The sequence below is a fragment of the Hydra viridissima genome, unplaced genomic scaffold (genome assembly GCF_058129835.1).
Source record: "Hydra viridissima isolate aposymbiotic clone 2 unplaced genomic scaffold, HvirCarnegie_v1 scaffold_1, whole genome shotgun sequence".
In the NCBI taxonomy this organism is placed as follows: Eukaryota; Metazoa; Cnidaria; class Hydrozoa; order Anthoathecata; family Hydridae; genus Hydra; species Hydra viridissima.
Window position 1 is genome coordinate 22,873,152 of NW_028324300.1, and position 7,037 is coordinate 22,880,188.

At 27.9% G+C, this 7,037-nt stretch overlaps 1 long non-coding RNA gene and 1 pseudogene across 2 annotated transcripts; one reads left to right on the plus strand and one right to left on the minus strand.

Moving 5' to 3' along the window:
* The first annotated feature begins 233 nt into the window (after positions 1-233).
* Positions 234-3,057, plus strand: LOC149893962 (uncharacterized). 2 transcript variants are annotated; one of them, XR_016449140.1, is made up of 3 exons: positions 322-1,094; positions 1,174-1,706; positions 1,860-3,057. It is a non-coding gene; the product is annotated as an uncharacterized LOC149893962 (long non-coding RNA). The 2 variants fall into 2 exon arrangements; XR_016449139.1 differs by lacking the exon at positions 1,860-3,057 and having other exon boundaries at positions 234-1,094; positions 1,174-1,802.
* Positions 3,058-3,378: 321 nt separating this feature from the next.
* LOC149893963 (uncharacterized) lies at positions 3,379-5,717 on the minus strand (annotated as a pseudogene).
* Between the last annotated feature and the right edge of the window lie 1,320 nt (positions 5,718-7,037).

Here is a 7,037-nt window from a genome sequence, read left to right on the forward strand (position 1 = left end):
AGGGTATAATTTTTGATGTCACTTTAAATTTTCGTTTTTGGCAAATTAATTTGTGTAATTTTATGCAAAAGTTTAATTTATTTGCTAAGAAAATTTGATTTTATAAAATAAAATCTGTTTAACTTTAACTTTTCAATTAAAACTCTTTTTTTTATGATTTCAAATATTATTTGATTTCATTTACTTTGTGCAAATGAAAGTTTTTAGATTTATGATCGTTATGTTTGTTTTGTTGCTTTTCGTGCTGATTTTAAGACGTTTTGTCAACAAAACTTCGTCATCAACGTGTTAAAACTTTTCGCATGTTTTCATAAGGTTTAATCGTCTGCAGTCAGAGTTTTAACTGAATTATAACTTCGACCACTTAAAATGATAACATAAGATAAGGAATTAACTTGACACCATGTTAAAACTGACAGCAGAAACTGAAGAAAACGAAAATTAGGGCATAATGATATCATATAAATGGAAAACGAGTGAAGAATTCGCAAATGGTTTATGTAAAGTTTTGACTAAAAAAGGCTATATATATGATAGATTACATATATAAACGGTTTGGATTAACCCTTTCACTCCCTGTGACCCGCACAGCGGGTCATTACAATTGTGATAAATAATTTTTTTTTAGTTATTTTGTTCGATCAATGTATTAGTAAAAAAGAGGCCAAGTTTCAGAGAGATTGGTTTATTATTTTAGTCACTACAAGGTCTCAAAGTGTTTGAGTCAGAATCAGGAATTTTGACTCTGGGAATATAGCGGGAAATATCCCGAGAGAGAAAGGGTTAATGACTATATATAAACAATTTGGATTGATGAAAAGAATATGGCTGTTGATTTTAGAAAGTGAAATGGTGTAGTAAACTCTGAAATTAATTTATTACTAATTTCTGAAGAAATGAAAAATTATTACTATTGTGCCTTTTTCTTCAAGAACTCTGTATTTAATATGGTTTCATAAACAAGGCTATTGGTTTCATAAGCAAAACTTATCTTAACTTTCTCGAGAAGATCATTTTTTATGGGGAACGCAAAAAACATTTTTCTAGTGTTTAACTGATAAAATTGTCAAACAGATGAAAGTCGGAGATTTTCGGTAAGAATTTCAATATTTGTTTTTTCTTTGCAAGTAACTCATGTTTTTTGCAAAATTGTAAATGCTGATTCTTGTGCAGGTCAAAACAATAACCGAAAAACTTAGAGAATCGTCATAATCGTCAAAATAAGAATTCAAACACGTGAGCAGATCGGATACTAACAAAAGAAACTTGATTCCATTTACAGTGCAAATGAAAGCAAGGTGATGGTAAGCGAGAGATATTTACTTGATCAACACGAACATTGAATTTATGAAGCAAAATAAAACTTCGATTGTTTTGTCTTTGAATCAAGAAAAATGTTTACAACTTACGATGAAATTTTCGTAAGAAAGAACGTGATAACGCTTTTAATTGAAATTTTTCTGTTTCGATTGGGAAAAATTTTTCGTAATTCGAGTTCAGGAAGAGTTTCCGAGACTAGATGCATTAGCAAGTGGATTATTACACCTGACAAAAGATTAAATGAAAAGATAGAACCACGGAAAAGTATGACTTGGGAAAAATTTTTCGTAATTCGAGTTCAGGAAGAGTTTCCGAGACTAGATGCATTAGCAAGTGGATTATTACACCTGACAAAAGATTAAATGAAAAGATAGAACTACGGAAAAGTATGACTTTAGTTGTTTATTAAATTCTTGCCTTTCGGCAATTACTGAATTAAGCGCTTTTTTTATAAAATTAAAATATAATAAAAAATTATTAAATTAATTGTATTTTTTATAAAATTTATAAGTAATTTCATTCATTTTCGATAAATATAGTTTTTAGATATGTCATTTGGATATAAAATAGAGAACTCCATGAAGCCTCCTTCTGAAGCTAAATCTAGTAAGTTGTAAGCTATGCATGAAGGTTTTTGTTAAAATACATGTTTCTTTGTTAGAATTTTTTAAAAATGATTTTAAGCACAAATCAGTGGATTAGTCCTGTGAGAATTCGATTTTGATAAGTTTAAAAACTTTTTGAGGTGAATTTGTGTTATGAAAGTTGATAATAAAAAGTTTAAAATTTTACTAAATATAAATTTTACAAAAATCTTGTTTAAACAAGATCACAAATACCGCTGATGCTCATCGTTAAACTAATATATTAATTTTGTGTTCACACTTGCGTAATTTCAATGTAAAAACTTATCATTAGCTTGTCTTTTTGGGGGTAAAGGCATTTTTGGGTCTCTTATGTTATTTCCTTTTTTTTTACTTAAAATTTAATTTTAATTTTTTTCCTTTTCCATTCCTTTCAACTACAGGCTATTAAAATAATTGTTTTTTTGAAGATGAGTATCAGCATGATATAATAAGAATAATTTCTAGATTTCGTATTTTCAACATTAACTATTACTCTGTGATTTTTAAAAATATTTAATTACATACCTATAGGGTAAAAAAAAACTCAAACTGAACAGGACAATATATGCTGGCCAAAGTGTTCTCAGCATATAACAACCTAGGCCCTTATTCCCTTTGAAGGCATCTTCCCGATCAGACAAGTTGGCTCATTCTTTGAGCGTACTCTCAATTACAGGCAAATCTCTCATCCACTCATAGCTACGTTGTGTGAGGAGGGAAAATGAGAGAATTATAAACCCGACTCAAGCATATTATAAATTATAAATTATAAACCCGACTCAAGCATATAACATTCAAACGAAGAAAAGAGCGAGTCAACCAAAACACCAGGTCGACACATTTTGAATTACATAAAAAATGAAAAAGTCCCACCATTAATGTTTAAAACTGTTTTCGCAAACATGACTAGAAATACAATGATATGAGTTTAATTAGTAAAGTTCTCGAAAGTTCTGTAGCCATTCTAAGACAAAGACTTATCAAAAGAGAACTAGTAAAACCTGTTTTAGAATACCATGACCCAGAAGTTGAAACAAAAGTACAAAGCCAACTTGAAGAAAAAGAAATGAAGGGTCCATTATTTTCAAAGTTCTACGGCGTGACTTAAGGAGACCTTGTGGCACACAAACATCACAAACATCCAAGTTTGTTTGATAGATTTGACAAGTCCTATTTCCTGGAGAAAATGGATTTAAAATAACCAAGTTAGAAAAGACTTAAGTGCGAGCTTAGGAAATAAATGTAAAATTTCATCAATAAAATTTCAGTTCAGTTTTTATACATTTAAGTTTGAAGCTTGTTTTTATACTTATTGACTACTATTAAACAAACTAAATATAAAATTTATACTTAGCTGAAAATTGGTATTTTATTTTATTATGTTTATTCTAAAAACGAAAAACATAAAAGTTATTGTAAAAAAAAAATAATCCTTAAAAGGAATTCACAAAATTAAATTTTCAAAAAATCCTTAAATAAATCGAATAATCTCAAATATACAACAAGGGTTGTAAAATTTAGGGTGAAAATTTATGAGGTACAAAATATGTCATGTGCACAAAAATGTAAACTCTAATTTCAACATTGCTTTAATTGTTATTTTACATATAATAAACAATGAGCCCCCCCCCCCCCAATTTTTTTAAACACCCCCATTTTAATTTTATATTTTCTGTTAAAGCGGATCATTTTTGACTAATTTTTAATTTCTCAACTTTTTTCATGTAGACTAATTTTTAATATCTCTCAATTTTTTCATGTTTTTCTATGGTTAAATGGCTTAAATTTTTCATGGTTTTACAGAAAAAAAAAGCGCCTTTTGTTTTTTTATTCCTGACTTTGTTTACTTTGATTCCACTCAGTAAAGCTTTTTTTTTTTCTTTTGTATTTTTTAAGTGACATTTTTTGTTGTGACGTTATTTTCCGTTGCCTGTTTAATTAAATTTTAAAACTTGCGTCCTTGGACTGGGGACTACTTTCATCCTCATATAGGTCTTAAACTCAATCATTCAACCACATAGTTGGTTTTATTGGATCGGCTTAATTAAGCTTATCGTTATTTTTGACAACAAACAGTTCGCACTAAAAATTATTGAAAATATATTTTAAGATTTTAATTTGGAAATCTCTTTTTCGATCAACTGCGTTGTCATTCGCACTAGAAAATGACCTAAAGTATGTTTTAAGGTCTTGGGTTGGAAATGTCGTATTTGACCAACTGTATTATTACTTTTTAAATTAAAAACGAATAATTATTAATTAAAAAAGAAAAATTATTTGATGAGTTGTATGTCATAAAATATTTAACTACATATTTATAATTACACATATATTTATCTGGTATATTATTTATTCTACATTTGTAATTAAAATACTTTATTTAATATATATTATAAGTTTCTGTCGCCTTTTTTATATTGTTTCTAAGTCCCTTAGACTTTTCCACTTTTAAATACTTTTTATGCTTTTCTGTAATGTCCTTTGTTAATGAAAAGGAGCGCACTCTACAATATAATTGCATCATATTTTCTAATAAACTTTTTTTTAATTCTTTCTCCACAACTATTCCTGAAGCATTGCAATGACTATTATAATAGCATAATATTTCTTCACTCCTTAATAATTCATTTGTAATTTTTGGAATGTCAATTTTTTTAATGCTATAAAAACCAGTTTTTATTCGAAAACATTCCTTGACTTAAATAAATAAATGCTGCATGTTTTTGTTAACAGCTGATAATCCTCCTCTGTTTTGAACATCAATTAGCTTTTGTTTTATATCATTGGTTAGCATACTTTCTAGTAACAAGATAAGAGATTGATAGTTTTTAAAGTATTTGCTTTTTTTATATTTTTTAAAAAACTTTTTAACCACATAACCAGCTAAAAATTGTAAAGCATCCATTTCAGACTCTGTAATTGGGTTAACTTGAATGGGTTCTTTATTACCAAACTCTTTTACTTTTTTTGAATGTGATATTAGTTTATCCACATATTTGGTTGCAAAAAGAGTGCAATAAGGCTTTTGCAATCCAGAAAAGTAGGATTCTGCACCAAGAACAAAGTCTGCATATATTTTAGAAAAATATCTTTCTACATCACCAGACTTACAAAGTTCAATAAAATACTTTTTAGTTTCAGCATAAAAGTGATCAGTTACAACAAAATTATACTTTTTAATAAGTTCCGTTAAATCATTGGGATAATAGGATGTATTTATTATCTTTTTTTTGGCATGTGTAATTAATGAATCAATATCTTCAATCCTGATACAAGAAATTTCATCTTCATTAGTCATTTGTTTTGATTGTATGTTTCTTTTGAGACCTCCTTTAGTTTTATATGATTTTGAGCATTGAAGACAAAGCTGATTTAATTGGTCAGAAATCTAAAGAAAAGTAACATAATACTCATTACATAAGATAGTAATTTAACATAAGTAATTTTAACACACTTGATTAGTTCAAAACTGTAAAAAAACAACATTTAAATTTATTTTTGATATATGATTTTTACCTCTGAACCTGTGTCTTCAATTTCTACTTCAGTTTCTTCTTCAAAATTGTCGCTGTTAAAGAAATCAACTAAGATTTCTAGTGTATTTTGTTGAGAATAACTTAAGGCGTTGGCCATTTAAATATTTGTTTTGCAACTACATTGATCACGTGACTTTTTTTAAAAACTCGGAAAACAAAAGAATAAAACAATAGCTTCCAGACCAGGGTATATTTCTATAGACTATGCTTAGAAGATAATTGGTCCAATAAGAATACTTCATTATGCGCATTTGTTACAATTCCTTCATGTTGTTCCTCAATCGTTGTTCTTAAGTTTGCGTATGCAGAAGACACTCGCACTGAGTTCGTAAGCACAGAAGCGTAGATAAAAAAATCTTCCTGAACAAGAACTTGCAAACGTTTTAAGTTTACTTATAATTAATATGATCGCTGTTGTGGTCTCATCAGTATCAATATTATGTGCCAGCATGAATCGATCCGTTGGAAAGAGTAAAATCTCTTCTTAAAGTGTTTCAGTTTTTTCTTTTCCTGTTAGGAAATAATCACTTCTATAAACATGGACTTGAGCACATTAAGTAATATCAATAAAAAAAAAAAAACATTTTCTTGCAATTCTACTCTTGACATAGAATCCCCTCATGGCATGGAATCCTCTCAACAAGCTTAGAATCACATCATATGCAATCAAACTTAAAATCTTTTTTTTTTTAAGTTTAGGTTTTTTACAGATTTTTTTTAGGTTTTTTACAGATTTTTTTTACAGGTTTTTTACAGAAATTTGAAGCATTGCTTGATTTTAAATTCAGTCATTTTAGTTAACTTTGTATATTAAATTATCTATATAAATTAACTATGTATAGCTATAAAATGACTATGTCAAAATATGCAATAACTTCTAGAAACTTGCACTTGAGAACATTTAGTTTCGTACTAAAAAAATTGTACATCTTGTTCATCTTTGATACAATAATCTACTTTGATCATTTATAAACGCATCAGTATATAAGTTATATGCTTCAACTCACACATATACCGCACAATTATCGAATTTGTGTCCTTTTGCGTTGTGTACCACCAGTTGCTAACCTATTTTTTCTAATGAAAAATGAATAAGTATTTAATGTAACAAAATATTTACAAGAAACTCATGAAAAGGCACTATCGAGATTATTGAGATTGATGATTTTTTAACTGAAATCTTCAAATGCGAAATTCCAATTTTCTCAAATTTAGAATTTTTTTCTCAATATTAATCTTCTAATTTTTATATATATAATAAACTTTTTTGAATGCCTTATGCCTCTTTTCCTCTTTTTTATCCTGGTTAATGAACTGGTGTTAAAAATCACTTTTTTCCAAAGTGTTATCATTTTACTTTCAAGTCTTGTTTAAAGCAGTAACAAAGTAAACTCGTAAAAATTCGTAAAACAAAGTTTTTGGCAGAAACTTCATAAGTTACTGAATCAAGGGTTTTTTTTTTTAAAAAAAAAACTTTTTTTGCAGAAACTTCATAAGTTACTGAATCAAGGGTTTTTTTTTTTAAAAAAAAAACTTTTAGAAAATAGTTAAGGCA